Source organism: Grammomys surdaster, unplaced genomic scaffold, assembly GCF_004785775.1.
Source record: "Grammomys surdaster isolate TR1022 unplaced genomic scaffold, NIH_TR_1.0 65, whole genome shotgun sequence".
Classification (NCBI taxonomy): Eukaryota; Metazoa; Chordata; class Mammalia; order Rodentia; family Muridae; genus Grammomys; species Grammomys surdaster.
In genome coordinates this window covers 317,420-334,213 of record NW_021604567.1, presented here as the reverse complement: position 1 = coordinate 334,213, position 16,794 = coordinate 317,420, and the positions used below count along the sequence as shown (strand labels likewise).

Below are 16,794 nucleotides of genomic sequence, written 5' to 3'. Positions count from 1 at the left end.
GGTTCCCCTCGCCCCCACGAATAACCGAGTCCCGCAGGTCGGGACAGAAGGAGGGGCCATCTGAAGACCTTTCCACCTGAGTATCCATCCCATGTGCAGTCACCAAAGGTAGATGCTGATGTGGAAGTCAGGAAGTGCATGCTGATAAGAGCCTGATATGGATGCCTCCTCAGAGGTCTTCAAGAGTCTGACATATTCAGAGGCAGATGCTCACAACTAGCCATTGAACTGATCATGGGGTTCTCAATGGAGGAGTTAGAGTGAAGACTGAAGGAGCTGAAAGGGTTTGCGGCACCATGAGGAGAGCAACAATACCAACCAACCGCAGCTCCCAGGGTCCTAACCACCAGCCTGGGAGCACTTAGGGAGGGATCCAGGGCTTCAGCTGAATAGGTAAGAGTGGAGGGCCCTGCCGGGCATAGGTGGAAGAAGAGATCCTTGACCTCGTGAAGGCTGGACGCCACAGGGGGTGGGAATTTGAGGGTGAGGAGGTGGGAGTGGGGGGGTAGGTAGGAGTTACATCCACAGAGAAGAAGGAGGAGGGGTAAGGGGATAGGGGGCTCCTGGGTGGGTGGGGGATGGGGTAAGGGGACAACATATGAAATGTAAATAAAACATCCAATAAAAAAATTAAAAAAAAATAGCATTTTCTTTGAAGCTTTGAGACAGGCTTAGCTGGTCTCACAAAGAGCTGTGGAGTAAGGGTACTTCATTGGAGGAATTCCACACTGGACAGGAACAGCCTTAGGGAACATATGTCTTATCAAAGCAGAGCTTCAGTGGACTCTAAAGTGAGATAGATACTAAGAGACCGTTGGCTACCTGCAGGTGTTCTTTACTCAAGGGAGAATGGATGCACACCTCCATAGCTTTCCTTCCTTCAAAGATTCCCTTTGATGATTTTATATTCTGTTGAATTTTTCTAGTTGGTTCTAGTAGGAAAATTAATCCAATATTATAATCTGCCACAACTGTAACAAGATTCCCTAATCATATTCCCTAATCAAAAAAGGCTTTTAAAGAAGGGTCTTCTGTAAAGAAGGATAATCTCAAGCTTGCCATGTAGCCAAGGATAACCTTGAACTTCTGGTCTTCCTGCCTGCCCTTCCCAGGTGCTGGAATTATAAACATTTCGTAATGCACAAGACTAAGTATAAATTTTAGTATGCATTAGTACTAAGGATTGATGCAATTTAATGAAATATAAAGAACAACCTGAGAGTTCTTTGCAAACTGGTAGAGTCTTAATAAAGAAAAAGGAGGAAATAAAGGCTTTTGGCTGAATGAGCTTTTCTTTTTATTCTTCTATCATTGGGATTGAGTGTTTTGTTTCCACTAACTACCTTGTCTGAGAAATGCCACACTCTTGGGAGAATTCATGCTAGCTCATTAGCCTTTGGTCTACAGATATTTCCATTAGTCTTTCTTTATTCTATCCTCTCTTTCCCACAATGGATATTACTAATGGCTTCTTAGTGAGGCCCACAGAGGAGGGTCATGGATATATCTGACCTCCATCCCTCCAATACTGAGTCATTTAAGATCAATACTTTTATAGTAAGCTTATTTTTTTTATATAGAATTACAATTTACATACGCACAACTTAAATGATTAAGTGAAACATGAAATAGTCTTTGGATAAAATTGAGCACAGTTCTAGGTCCACTTGACAGTGAATGAGGAATTTCCATACACTCTAGACAGTAATTCTCTTCTCCTTTGAACCTTTAAGCAGGAAAGCTTTATGTGGAAGCTAGTTGATGTGTGAAGAAACACTGAGTGAAACTTTAATATGAGAATCTATAGCGCATTAGTCTAAGATCTCTAGAAAAACAGAACTGATAGAACAGATTTATATACATATCAAAAGGGGATTTTTTTTTTTTGTGCAGGCATGTTTGAATTTAGCCCTATGCTTTACACTAGACTACATAGCTATGAGGCCTAATTCAGTGCATTTTTTTCTCCTTTACAATCATCAGAATCAATATCAAGATCTCATAGGAAAGGAAACAGGAGGTGTCAGAGTGGGATTTATTGGAGTAGCTTACAGTCTGTGGCCTGCTAATCCAACATAGTCTGTCTCCTGACTAAAAGGCCAAGAATCTGGTAGTTGTTCAGTCCATGAGGCTACATGACTTAGGTGGAATTTAGCCTTGGAAACCCAAAGAAGTAGGTTCTAATACCATAGAAAGGATGCCTTAGAAAGAGGATTAATGAACTTGCAAGAGAAAGTAAGGCCAATCAGAGAAAGAACAAAAGCTTCCTTCTTTTTTTTTAAATTTATTATTTTCTTTTTAAAATTATTTTATTTTTTAGAATCAAATCGTAAGTTTTACTTATTCACACAGGGTTTATAAACACCAAAAGGTAGGACATGGGGAAGGGGATGACACAGGAGCATGGGTGTTCAGGAGGAATACAGATATCTTTCAGAACAGGATATCAGCTGGGTGAAGGTTCAGGGGACAAGTCACTATGACTCTGCCTATGATTCACTTGTTCTTATCTAAGTTGGTACTATCTGCCAAGGCTACCTATTTACAAGGACTATGACTACTCAGGCTGGTAAATTTCCACAAAAGCTGCCTGTTTACATTAGCTTATAGCCATCTGTTTCAGTGTTTTCCACAGAGCCCCAATACTTGGTGTTAGTATACATGTATGGCAGGCCTATTGCTGATTTTAGGCCTATGGCTGATTTTAGGCTTCAGTGTATAAGCAGGGCTGCCCCTGACATCTCCTCCCTTCTCTAAGTATAAAAGGGCTGTGGTGATTCTAGTCTTGCAAAGGCAGGGATAGAGGCCGGACATCCAGTAATTGAAGGGGACTTTGTAATGGCTTCAGTCCCCGGTCATTGTCCAGTGAGGCATGAGAACCATACCCATCCGGATGTCGTTTTCCTGGAGAGGGGATACTTTTGAAATCAATCTGTATGCAGTCAGGCCTGTCCCACAGGGAACCCAGAGAGATGTTTTTAACTTTTATTTATATTCTCTTGCAGTGCTTAGCCTCACAGCCTAAGCAAGAATTCAGATCGCCTGTCAGAGGGGATTCTGGGTGGCCCCTCTCTGCTAGGTCTAGGGGTGGAAGTCCCCTCTTTTAGGTTGGGTGGAGATGGGTTTTGGGAAAACCCTGGATAGAGTAACAACCTCATCTTGAGTCTCGTGGTCCTCCATAGCTAACTTATGATAATGTATCTGAATAGGTTTTGCTACGAAATTATTTATCTGTTGTTTCACAAAGTTAGTCAGCCTATTTAAGGCTCAGGGACCAAAAGAAGTAAGCAAAAATAACCCAATTAATGGTCCCAAGATGGGAAGAAATATGGTTGACAACCATGGAGAGGTTGAAAACCAACTCTTGTACCAGCTCTCATCTTTCTTTTTTCCCTCTGTCTTTTCTCAGGGCCTTCTCTCACCTTTTTCATGCTCTCTTTAACCATCCCTGTCTTGTCTATGTAAAGGCAACATTCTTCTTTAAGGGCTGTATACAGTCAAGAGATGTACACAGCCTTTTGTATTGTAAAAGAGTAAATAAAGTCCAATAAAGTCCTTTGCAATTTTTGGAAGTCTCTTCAGACAACGAAACGAGGGATTTCTTCAGATTAGTGATGTCAATCTCTAGCTGTTCAATGTTCTTGTAAATGACCCGTCGAAGGTCTTAGTAGTATAAGTTTGGAGGCCAGCATCTGGATTAGAACTTCTAACAGCAGACATCACAGGTGATTCATTTTTATCTGGAAAGGAAAAAGAAGGGAAATCTCAGGGAGATTTCTCTTCCCTGGATGTCAATTGTTATTCATCTAATTTATGGTTAGGCCTGGCTTTGTGGGGGTATCTGTTTCTTGCATTAATCTTTTTGGCAGCCATTTAGCTGTGCCTTCTGTGGTATCAAACAGGCATATCAATCCACAGCCCCATAAGAGAACTGGGTCCGGGCCATTCCCTTTAAGGGTAAGAGGGTCCTTCCACATAGCTGTGGCATAGTTTTTATTGGTGTCGGTGATGCCAGAGGCAGTCAGCAGCAGATTTGCCATGAGCTTTCAGTTTTAGAGACTTTCAGTTTGGGAGACTCCTTCTGTGGGGGTACCATTCCCCCTCTTTTGTTTTTAAAGCCAATTTTTCAGAGTTCTTGTAAAGTCAGGGCAGAAGCACCAGCAGCTGCTCCTTACACACTCAGAGAGTCATGAAGACACTATTTAAAGAAATATAAATATAAATTAATAATCTCTTTTATCAAAGGACTGTTATAGAACAGCCAACAACTAATCAGACTATATAGTATATCAATTAAGAGTCTAATTTCTTCAGTTCTTTGTATACCTTGGATATTAGCCCTCTATCAGATGTAGGGTTGGTGAAGATCTTTTCCCAATCTGTTGGTTGCTGCAAAAGCTTCCTTCTTACAAGTTATTTTATACGGGGGAACTCCAGAAGGTATGGTCCAATTTAGAGTGTATATATTGACCTTAAATGACCTAGATTTCGAGTGTATCATCTGACCTCAAATGATCTATATTTGTGATGGATCTTCTAACCTCAACTACAAACTTAATATGGGTCTTCACACTTCTATGGTTCAGTTAAGAAACATCTATGTGCATCCAGTAGCTTGGGTTTTAGTTATTCACAAATGTAGTCAAGCTGGTAACCAAGATCAGGCATCAGAAATAATAATAGAGACATTGAAAACAAGGAATAAAGTTGTAAAAATTATGAGGCTGGTATGGACAACAGTGGTGATCTGGGTGATGGAATGACAATGGGAAGTGTTAAAGGGAGCAATGGAACATAGTAACAGTGGAAAGCTATGGACATTAGGCCAAATCTGCTACCTGTTTGTTTAAATAAAGCTTTATCGGAACACAGCTGTGTCTTTTTGCCTATATATAGTCTATGGCTTTTTTTTTTTAAAGTATAACAACAGAGTGTAGACATTAAAAAGGCTAGGTACATTTACCATCAAGCCATTGACAGATAGTATTTACAATCCCTGTAATACAGTTTAGAGTAGGCAAAACAAACACCAGATTAGTTTGGAGGCAGGAAGAGTTGTTTGTAGGTTCCTGTAGTAATCTCAGCATCATTACTGCTGGCTCTTACCTCTTATGTCAATCTAATAGATCACTTCTACTACTTGTGCATATGAATACAGTTCGGGGCAATAAAAATACCTTAGAAGGCCTCACACTGCTCTTTCAAAAGACCCAAGTTCCCAGCACCCATGCCAAGTACTTCACACCTATCTGTAACTCCAGCTTCAGGAGAATCTTATGTCCTTCCTAAAGGCATAGTCTTTTCCTTCTGCCAGTTGTTTCTTCTCTCCCTATACTAAGAATCTTAACTACCCATACTTGTGAACAAGATGGAAAAAGGTTTGAAAATAGAACTCCAATCGACTGAACCATGGCTATGTCTTCTTCCAAAGTTAGAATTCCATTTTCAATACTACATCTTCCTACTGCAGAGCTTAGCTCTGTCTTCCACAGAAAACAGACCCCCGTGGTGGGCTTCACACTAAATCCACCCATGTCCCCACCTTGGGCTGCTTGCTATGTCAGTTTATGTGAGTGCCACCACCTGCAGTTTAAATAATGGACAATTTCACTGGCTCAGCATAGCCGCTGGCTTTTATGTCGTATTTCTTTTCTCCCTCCTAGGAAGAAATGCCTATTTTCCCCTCCAGGTTATTACAAATCTAGTCACTATTACAGAGTCACAATTTCCAGTCCCTTTGGTTCTGCTAGTATTGATTTTAAGCTCCATTTTACTTACATTGCTTTTAAAGTCACATGGTGGGCATTTTAATTCATACAGGTAACTTGATGAAAGAATACTGTGTTCCTAATGCTCTACAAACATCATTTCCTCTTTTCAAATTCCCATTTTAATTAAGTCATCTATAATTTCATATTTCAATAGTGCTTCCCATAAAGGAGCTAGGAGAGGTGATTATTACACACACATTTACTAGTATTTACCTAGTGCAACCAAAATAAAAAGATTGTGTACAATTAACATACATCTAACCATAAACTTAAAAGAGTGTTCCATGAATCCTGATCCAAATCTAATTTAATGGCCATCTCCTTTTGCCTTGCAGACTGGAAAGAAATCATACATCATTAAAAAAATGTATATCATTTTTTGCAAAGGTTAAATTATGAATAAAATAAAAATAAAAACACCTAGTATGAGTAAATCAGAAGGTAACACATTTTGAAGCAATTACTCAATTATCTTCAGTTGTATGCATCTGCTAAAATAGCAGGGTATGGTATATTGAAAGGTTAAAGGGCATTAACTGAAAAGGTAGTGATGATGTGGAGACCGCCTAAGCCGTTTGCCTCATCATCAGGTTACATTTGACCTTTTTACAGAGTTGTTTAAATGATAAAAAAGGAAGTATTCATTTAGGGCTATTACTGTTGAAAGACAGAATTTCATAGATTTCTAGTTTGGGAAAAAATGGTCTGTAATGGCCATTTGGGATATCTTATTTATTCTATGAATTTATGACCTGCTATGATTAATTCCACAAAACTAACATTTAGAACAGCTGACAGGAGAGTTTTGGGCACTCACTATAAACTGACCTGCCTTTTTGAGAAACCCTTGCACTCCCTTGAATTAGGCAAGGTTAGAGCAAATGTTGTTTTCATGGATTCTAATTTGATAATCAGTGTTTAATGAGATTTTTTTGTCTGTAATTTTACTGTAGAGTGAATTTACAGAAAAGAAATGTGAGGTTAAAAAGTAGACTTTTGTTTTCATTTTTGATACTTTTCCCACAAATGAACATTAGTAAACTTGAAGTGTGTCAGCACTTTACATGACTCAGCCTCTAAAATACTGCCCATGTACGCATTGAAACTAGGGTTCAATTCCCAGAACCTGTGTACACACTGGATGTGGTGACATACACTTACAATCTCAGTGATTGTGAGGTAGAGCCAGGCAGCTCCCTGTTGGTCACTGGTCACTCAAGTCAATGTGGCAGACCACAGGCCAGTGAGAGAACTTGTAGATAACTTCTTAGGAGTGTCACCCGAGGTTGGCTTCTGGCCCCCACATGCAATCATTCTCATGTGCATTTGCAAATGAATATGCAACTGCAGACACACGGACATGTACAATCCCGCCCCTCAAGAAAGACACAAAAAAGAAAACGTGAAACCATTCACAATTTATTGACATGATGAGAGATATTTTTTCCCCACTCCTCCTCAGCAGGGCTCCATTATTTGTACATTTTAAAGATAAAGATACATTTTGTTCTTACTAATTTGTGTGTTTTTGATAAAATAAATATAGAAAATAACCTATATTCTTACAATTCATAGACAAATCTTACCCCACATGAGAGGTAAGAAGATTTTATTTAACGTTTGTTTTTTTCTCAAAATACTAAATCCACACTACCTGGCTCTCATTTTTTTTTTTCTACAGCTAAGAATGACAAAATTGGTCAGACCAATAATATAAGCTTTCTAGCAGGACTACCCACCAGTAATCAGGTTATTGTTTTTTTTTCACTATTCTTTCTTGAGCCAGTCGGCTTCACGTTGGGGGCTACATCTTTGGAGTTTGCTTCATTCCTTGGCAGTTGGAGGAGATGATTTCCTCTGTCCATTATAGTCCTGAGGGCAGATATCTCCTTTGATTTTGTGCAGAAATTTTACTGTATTTTTTCTTGTTCCCCAGAGAACAAAAAAGTGTTTATAGTTGAATATAGTTTGAAAACAGCTATCTCTTGTATGAAGCAAGAGCCATTAAGGGAACTTTCAATAGGCTGCTTGAGCCTGGACCAGTGTACCTGTTCCTGTGTACCTGTAAACGCAATGAAGGGGATTCTGTTCCTTAATCGAGATGGGAACAATACTGCAGCATGTGCTTTTATTTCCAGTCATTTGAATACTATAGTAAGGGACACCAAGAGCAACAATCATTTAGGTACAAAACGTGACATTAACTTTCTTCCACTTTCAACATAAATAGTACATTTATAGTCCACTTAACACTAAAAGGTAATTTTCTCCTAATGAACAGAAGGGTTGTTAAAAGTGTCCTGCTATACGTAGAGCAGTGGCTAAGTCCTTCTAATGGGATTGTGCACACTAGATTCTTATTACCATAATTAGCTTTTCCCATGTTATGGCTTTTGTGGCTTTGTATTCCAGAAGAGTGTTTGCTAAATCAATAGCCAACTCATCAGGGTCTGATAAAAAGTTCAGGCCAAGTGAACTTTTCTGTGTGGGCGTAAAACAAACTACCATAAATTATCAGGCGTGTTGGGCTAATCTTTTGTTTTTTCATGCTCTTGAAGAACTAAAATTTACTGCAAATATCTACATTTTCTCAGAGATACAATTACATCACATATAGGGGAAAGAGTTCTCCAATGAAGTGAAGTATCAAAGAAGGTACAATTGTGTTGCTGTCTTTACATCTCTTCCCCCATTTTCCTAATTTTCTGAAATTCTCTGGTGTACTAGCGTTGAACTGTATGACACTGAGAGCCGGAAAGGCTAGGTTCTGTCTGAGCTCTCACTGTGTTCTAGGAGCTGCCAGCCCTCTCCGGAGGAATTGAGACACTGGAATATACAGGAATACATACAAAGCTCTGGTTCTATACCCAACACAACATAAAACTGGTGTGGTAGTAAAGACCTGTCATCCCAGTACTCAGGAATTTGGAAGCAAGAGCCTCAGAAGCTCACAATGATCTTTACATACATAGAAAGTTCACTAGCTGTTCTCTTCATCAGCTTATAGTCAGTTATTGTCAAGTAGACCCAAAGTAAAGTAGAGCCACCTGAGAAGAGGGAACCTCAGCTGAGGAACTGCCTCCCTCTGACTGGTCTGTGCTTAGGTTTGTGAAGAGTTGTCTTGATTGTTGATTGATGTGAGAAGGCCCAACCCTTTGTGGGTGGTACCATGCCCTGGCAAGTGGGCCTGAGCTGTATGCGAGAAGGAGATGAACAAGCCTAGGAAAGCAAGCTAGTAAGCAGAAGTTCTTGCCTGACTTCTCTTGATAATGGATTGGGAGCCAAATAAACTTTTCCCTTCATAGGTTAGTCTTGATCAGTGTTTTATCAAAGCAATAGAAAAAAGATCAAACCAGGGCAATTCTTATGAACATCTGACAAACATTCTAGTGGGAACTATTTGAAAGTACAAGATGTAGAGCAAATAGTGATGTTTAAAATCACTTATGCATTTAGAAAGTCATGCTCAGTCCATTAGGAGACAAGAGTACAGACTGAAGCTCTCATGCTGCAATAAAGAAGCTGATTGACTAGTTAGAGTAGGTTCCTGTTGGCTGTACTGTTCAATTCATACGCCATTACAATTTGGAATCTTTGGATGCTGTTCTTTGAGTCTTTCTTAGACTCCATTTCTCTCTGTAAATCCTTCCTCAATGTCTACTGGAATCTGATAATATTTAAAAGGCTTTGTGATTAAGACTGAAGTTTTATTCATGCTAATATCCCCACTCGACCATTATTTTTGTGCCGAATTCAGAAGTTTAATGTAATTTCACATTGGCAGAGTCTGCTAGAATATTTGAGTCCCTCCCTCTAAAGCTCCCAGAAATGAATTCAAATGTCACAGAATGAAAGAAGCAAAGAACTTGTTCTGGGAAGTCATTAAGAGTTCCAAGGAGCTTAAAGGTGGGAATTTAGAGTTCTCTGAAAATGGACTGTGAACTACCCAGACCTCTAGAATAAAAATAGGAGCTGGTGTGGGGGAAGATGCAACAGAAGACAATTCATATTAAATTATGAGAGAGAGTTTTAGAATGATTCTTTGTAAAGATTTTGAGGAGGAAAAGGAAAATGGACTTCAAAGCCCTCTTAGATGGATCCTAATCTTGCTTACTTAGTGAAAAATTGTTTTGATCAAAAAATTAAACTTGATTTTTTTCTTCTGTAAAAATGTGCCTTCTTCATGATTGTTTTATTACGTATAAATAGTTTGGTACTGAGTCAGGCCCTATATGTGCAATAAGCGGGAGCCGCCATGTTTCCATCCATATAGCTTTCTGGTGGTGAAATACAATGCTTCCTTAAAACCTGGGCATTTGTTAGGGCTTGGTACCTCAAGTACCAGTCAATTTGTAAAAGTCATCAGGAAAAATGTAGCTACTATAGACTGAATCAAATAAATATATTCTCCTTGAGTAGTTCTCAGTGAGTTGTTATGATATAGTTCCTAATGCAGTCTTACAGTTTGCCAGTTACAAGGGACTATTATTTGCTATTTACAGGCAAAGAAACTACATGTGTGTAACACCCTCCCAATTTCTGAGCCCATGATTAAGCTTCCCAGGGTTGACATTCCATTTAGAAGAATCATTGAATAGCAAAAGTAGAGTTATTTTTCTGTTTAAGTTGCATTGTAGCTCTTTCTACTAGGCTGCTACTAGAGAATTCGGCTTACGTGTCTGTATTGTTTTCCTTATCCTTATTCTTCAGCAATGTTTCTGTTTTCTAATTTCTAAGAAAAGTGGTTTTGAAAGTTTGATTTATATGTAGGAAAGTTATGTTTCATATGTAGGAACAAAGCAAGATAATACAGGCTTTGTGTGTCCATCTAGAACTTAGGAACTAAGACATCACTAGCCCTGTGTGTTCCTTCTGTGGGTTCTTCTAGTTGTCATTTTTTTCTTGACTTCAAAAAAAATTTGTTACAAATCTAAATGTATTTAAATTGCTCATCATGGCTTATCTTTTCAGTACTTAGAATATATTTTCATATCATTTTTTCTATTGTGATTTAATATATTGCCATGGTCATTTTGTGTTATTTTTTATAATTATTTTCATCCTATATTTCATTTCACACACTTTTCAAAACCTATGCTTTCCCTTTTAGAAAGGTATGGATTGATTTTCTTTTAGTGATAATGTGTTGTGTTGAGTATTCTTGCCTTCATGTTTTCCCCAAGACTCCCCATTTAGAGAGAGTAATTTTTCCAAATGAAACAAACATCGTATAATGTTTGATTGTGGAGTTATAATCATTTAGCAACTCACAAATGAGGGTGGAGTCCTTTCTCACTTTATTGGCAATTAGTGTCTCCTCTTTCACCAAGCTACCTCTTCGTCTTTATGAGTGATGAGATGGCTTAGTGGGTATAGGTGCTCGTTTGCACAAACCTGGTGACCTGAGTATTCCATGAAGCCCATGCAAAAGTGGAAGGGCCAAATGGGCTTCAGAAAGATGTCTTTTGACTGCCACATCTATGCCCTGACACAATGCTCCCATTAATAATTAAAAACCCATATCCTTTTAATTTTTTATTGTTTGACATTATGTTGTTTGGGTGTATAGTCATTAACATGAGAAAGTTTTCACTGTGGAATTTTAATCTTCTTTGAGTTTCATACGTGGTTACATGTGTGACTGCACGTCTCCTGGTCTTTTATGGTATTTAACTTTATAATGCTCTTCAAACTATCATTATTCACACGTTTTATGTATTAACATTTGATTGCATGGTTATAATTTGCAAGTTTGGTGAGGTCTAATTTAGCATTTATTTTTGGTAATGGGCTGTGCTTTTGGTATTAAGTCTAAGAAATCTTTGCTTAGTCAAATATCCTCTATGCTTTGTGGTTTTTATACTCTGTAATTGCACCTGTGATCAATTTCAAGTTGAATTTTTGTAAGCTGTGTAATTCACTTTGCCTATGTGTTCCATGTGGTCTTTTCAGCACCTTTTGTAAAATGGATATCTTTGTGCTTAAATTGCGTTTATCTCTGTTAAACATTCGTCCAGCATATTGGTGTGAATGTCCTCATGTGTGCTTTGTTCTCTGTCATTGATCTACATGTTACTGTCTCAACTGACCCCATGCTCTTGACTACTATATAATTGATAGCTACTAATGTTGGTCACAGTGATTTCTTCTGTATTGTATATCTTTTCACATATAACTTTTGGAATCAACTTGTCTATGTCAACAGAATTCCCAAAGGAATGTTGAAAGACATTGCATTAAATCTACATTTTCTGAAGACATATGTATGTTTTCATACATAGGTCAGTCCATAACATTGTATGAACTGAGAAAGATATATTTAGGAACATATATATATATATATGTGTGTATATATATATATATATATATATATATATATATATAATGCATGTAATAACAATCAATTAAAAAAGAAGCTTGAATTTGAAGGACAATGAAGAGGGGTATATGCGAGGGTTGGGAGGGAAGAAAGGGAGGGGAAAATGTAATTATTTTATAATTGAAAAAATAACAAGATATCTACAATAAACTATGTTGAGTCTTCCAATCCTTAAATGCATTTCTCTCCATGAACTTAGAACATTAACAATTTCATTAGCAATTTTTAATTCTCAGAGTACACATCTTATCCATAACAAGTTTTAAATATACTAAGTATCTTGTCTCCTCAATAGAATTATTAAATGGGATTGTGAATGGTTATAGTGTGTAGAACGTGCTGATATCAATTTCACCCAGGGACTCTTTGACTTTGCAGAACTCCTTTGTCATTCTAAGATTACTTTTGTGAATTTCTAGGGATGACACCTCAAAAATGTCTTTTCTTTCTTCTTTTCAAGTTTGAACAATCTTTCATTTATTCTTTTGTATTATGCAGAGCTTTGGATTTCTAGGAGCATACTATTGGGGTAAAGAAAGCTGGTGTGAGGCACCTCTACCACTTCTGGGGTTGTAGGAAAACTATTCTGTGTATGGCCAGAAGTAGCATGGGAACTGTGAGGAACATCTGCGTGTCATCAGATCTTTATTCCTAGTTTGATAGAGTTTCTACAATAGCTTGGCCATTGTTCTCTAGAGTGTGGATCTAGTTCTGTTTTATTGTGGTGACTGACCTCTCTATCCTCTCGCTCAAGCCACCTGTGTTATTGATCTTTTCATAATACACTTTGGAATCGTGTTCATCTAGTCTTCATTGTATTGTTCATCAGCAAGTTTTGCCTAGTCTTTGATATTTTTTCCATAAGTTTTAGTATCAGGTAACAAATTTCTTAAAAAGCCCACCAGAGTTTGAATTGAATCTGTAAACCAATTTTCGAAGCAGTGGTATCTTTTAAATATTGAGTGCTCACTTCCATGAAGGCACTATTTTCTTCATTTAAATACTTATAAATATTTCCTAAAGTTAAAATGTATCTCCAAAAGAACTCATGGTTCTTTAATATACCCCTTAGGTTTCTTAAACTATGTCCTACTGCATATTAAATACTTATTTGTATGTATCGTCACAAATCTGAACACTTTGCTAAATGACTTTAACTGCTTCTGATAGTTTTTGTGCGATTCTTTTGAGTCTTTGTGGAAATGTATGATGTAAAGACAGTTTTGTGGCTTCCTTACAACTTTTGCACTCTTTTTGACCCTTAATAAAACATCTAGAATCTTACACACAATGTTAAAAGGAAGTGACAATATTAGTATTAGCATACAGGCGATTCCGATGGCCTGCCTTCAGGGATGTAGCAATTGCTTAAGTCAAGACCTACCACAGTTGCCTGCTGAGACACCTGCCACCCCAGCCCCCTCTCTGTTCCAGGCGTTCTCTCTCTTTCTCCATCCTCACTGTCTCCTCTTTCTCCATTTCTACCCCCTGTTTTCTTTGCCCTCATGGCTCTGCCCCCGTCCATCTGCCCATCTCCATGCCCACTTGTCTGCTCTACCTCTTCACACCAGGAATGTTGCACGGTGTAATTACTCAGGGTGTACCTTGGCATGGGACCGACAAAGGTACTCTCTTGCCACATTATATTTTGGAACAAGTAGACCTTCTTTCTCTATTTCCATTTGAAGAGAATGATGCTGATATTTCACCAGTATATTCAAAATATAAAATTACATGTAAAATGTGTATTTAGTACGCAATTAGTTTTGTAGATTGAGGAAGCTCTTTTTGTTGTTGTTATTGTTGTTGTTGTTGTGAGACCTTTAAATAGCTATTCAGGAAGCCAGATGACGTCTCCTGATTCCATCCTGTGACCTAATCTAATAAGAGGAAGCTCTTTTTAACCAATTTTCTTGAGCTGTTTTTATTTTAAATCATAAATGACTGTTAAATTGCTCAAATAATTTCTACATATTGTGAGATGATAGTAAGTTTTCGTTTTGATCTGTAAGGCCGTATTTATAAATGTGTTTGGGCACACCAACATCTTGCAATTTATAGCACACGTTCATTATATACTATATAGCAGTGTAGTCTCTGACTAGTCAGTACCAATCAAATGGTCTTATTTTATGAACTGGATGTTACTTTCTCATCCTAATTTAAGGTCTCTTCACATTTTTTCCACCAGAAGTTCTTCCATTTTTTAATACTTAGATTATTTAACTCTCAAAATATTATATCAGTTGTTTATATTAATTTAGACAAAGGAGAGATTTACAGAGAAGGCTGTATTTAGCCTTGCTCAGAAAAGTTGGGTTGGGTTTAAAGTTGAAGTTAGTCTTCTATTTGTGACTAGTGGATAGACAAAGGAAATACCCAATGAGATAAACTAACACATGGTTACATTGTAACTCTTGTATAAACAAAAGGATGAAGGCTGTGTTCATGAGTAGGTCTGATTCATCATTTTGTTATGCATCCCCTAAGATCTTGGTAGAAAAGTTTTCCTGGTTAGTGGTAGCACTCAAGAGAGGCTCTGAAGTAGTGTTCATATTGCAATCAAATGACACCGTGAACAGAGAAAAGATTCTGCACATAGATGCATAAGCTTGGTTTAGAACATCTCTGAACACAATGGAAGAAGGACTGTTTTAATGGTATATCTCACATATTATTTGAGAACTCCTTTTCTCAAAAAGTGAGAAATTCACAGACAGACTGAAAGAAGACCACAACCTTAGAGCTATACACATATACTTTAAAACACTCGAAAGGTAAAAGATGAGATTTTGGGGACCCAAAACTTTTTTGCTGTATTTTGGTGGTACAAGAACAAATCACCCCCTATAAACCTGGATATCTAGCACAATTTTTCTTTAGGTTTTGAGTGTGGTAGTTTGAGCAAGTTGATCAGCTCAGGCGTGTGAGCAGTTTTACTACTGGTAACATTCTCTTCCCATTCCTATAGGTAGCACCATGTCTAACCTGCTGTTGTTGAAGTTGATGGCCCTGTGGAGCATACAATCCCACTGCCTTTCACCCTGTACCATCTCTGAAGTACAGATTCCTCCTGTGGAAGGTGACAGAGAAGAAACAGCCTGTGCCAGCTGCTGAGCTTTTCAGGTACAATAGCAGTGGTTTATAACAATTTCTGTACATGTTAGGAAGCAAATCTCTATTGTAAGTAGCCCTGTAAGCCCAAAACTGTAGGTGGTTCAGAAAAAGCATGAGATTTAGGAGTAGGTGATATGGGGCTGACAGCATTTAAGTCTAATGTTGGATTTATTCTAGGTCTCTTAAATACAACATTGGTTATGGATTGTATGTTTTAATTCTGAAAGAGATGGAAAAGATATTTGTCTCCAGTTAATTTCTATTTCCCTGCTTGTCCCATGGGATCACAGAATTGGCAGACTGCGTAGACTTCTGTCATCATTCAGTGTCTTCAGATTCAACTTAGGAAGGTAGAGGTAATGATGGCCAGAGACAATTATGAGGAGGCTGATGTGAGCCTGTAGAGTCTTCAGTGTCTTCCACATCAACTGCAAGCAGTGGCAGTTACACACAAGGAACTTCATTTGCATTTTTAAAAGTTCATCAATACTCTATCAGGTAGTAGTTAGTTTTCTGGGAGGGTCTCAGGATGGCAAGTAACAAAAGCAGAGAGGGACGTGTGTAACCAGTACTGATTCTAAGAAAGAAGAGAGCCTGAACTCTGGGTCTGCAGTCACAGTGCAGCAAAGATGTGGATGGAAAGTGACAAAAACACTCAAGTGCTTCATTTTTATGACAACACCAACCCATATGTTCAAAGTAATCGGTGTGACAATCAGAATCTTTGTTTCCATCTGGACATTTGCATCGTCAACACTTCCTGGTTTTGAAGACAAAAGCTTCCCTGGGTTTTTGTAGCTTGCTAAGACCTTTGGAGTTCATTCATCTCCTCTCCTGTAACTGGTGGTGGTGGTGCTCCAATAATACACTTCTGATGACATCGTGATCCTTCATCTTTAAATCTTACCGCACTCAGTACAGAAGCTCCGCTGACACAAATCCTCCTCGCCTTGCATTTATGTTACCTAATTTGAAAAACTACTGTCAAATACTTCAAGCAGGGGAAAAAAAACCCAGGAGAATTAGGTGATAATATTATTCAGTGATATCTATTGAGAGCATTTATCTAATCAAAACAAGCGATGTAACACCTGGTATGTATCTGTCACTTGTCCCAGCTGGTACAGCTGGAGGTAGCCTGGCTAGAGCCCTCAAAACTCTTTGCTGAGTCCTGTCTCTGTGGTGCTTTGAGTCAGAAGGGAAGGGCTGAAGGGGGCCAAGCCAGCCTGGCTCAGCAAGATCGCTGTGCACCCTGGCACTTCACTTTGATGTGGTCTGCCTTTGAAGTAGATCCTTCCTTATTAGGCTCCCTTCCTAGCCAATCCCTTTCTTAGCTCCCCTTGTTCTTTGGAGGAAGGAGAGCCCTCTGATAATTGGTTCTTTGTGGGGGTGAGAAGAAACATGGGGAAGAGAACAAAGACACACACACACACACACACACACACACACACACACAGAGAGAGAGAGAGAGAGAGAGAGAGAGAGAGTCAGAGAGAGAGAGAGAGAGTCAGAGAGAGAGAGAGAGAG

The 16,794-nt window shown here is 38.4% G+C and overlaps 1 non-coding gene across 1 annotated transcript; it reads right to left on the bottom strand.

Annotated features, from left to right (window-relative positions):
- Nucleotides 1-1,893: 1,893 nt before the first annotated feature.
- Nucleotides 1,894-2,023, bottom strand: LOC114625310. The gene has a single exon (XR_003712054.1). It is a non-coding gene; the product is annotated as a small nucleolar RNA SNORA61 (small nucleolar RNA).
- Nucleotides 2,024-16,794: the final 14,771 nt, after the last annotated feature.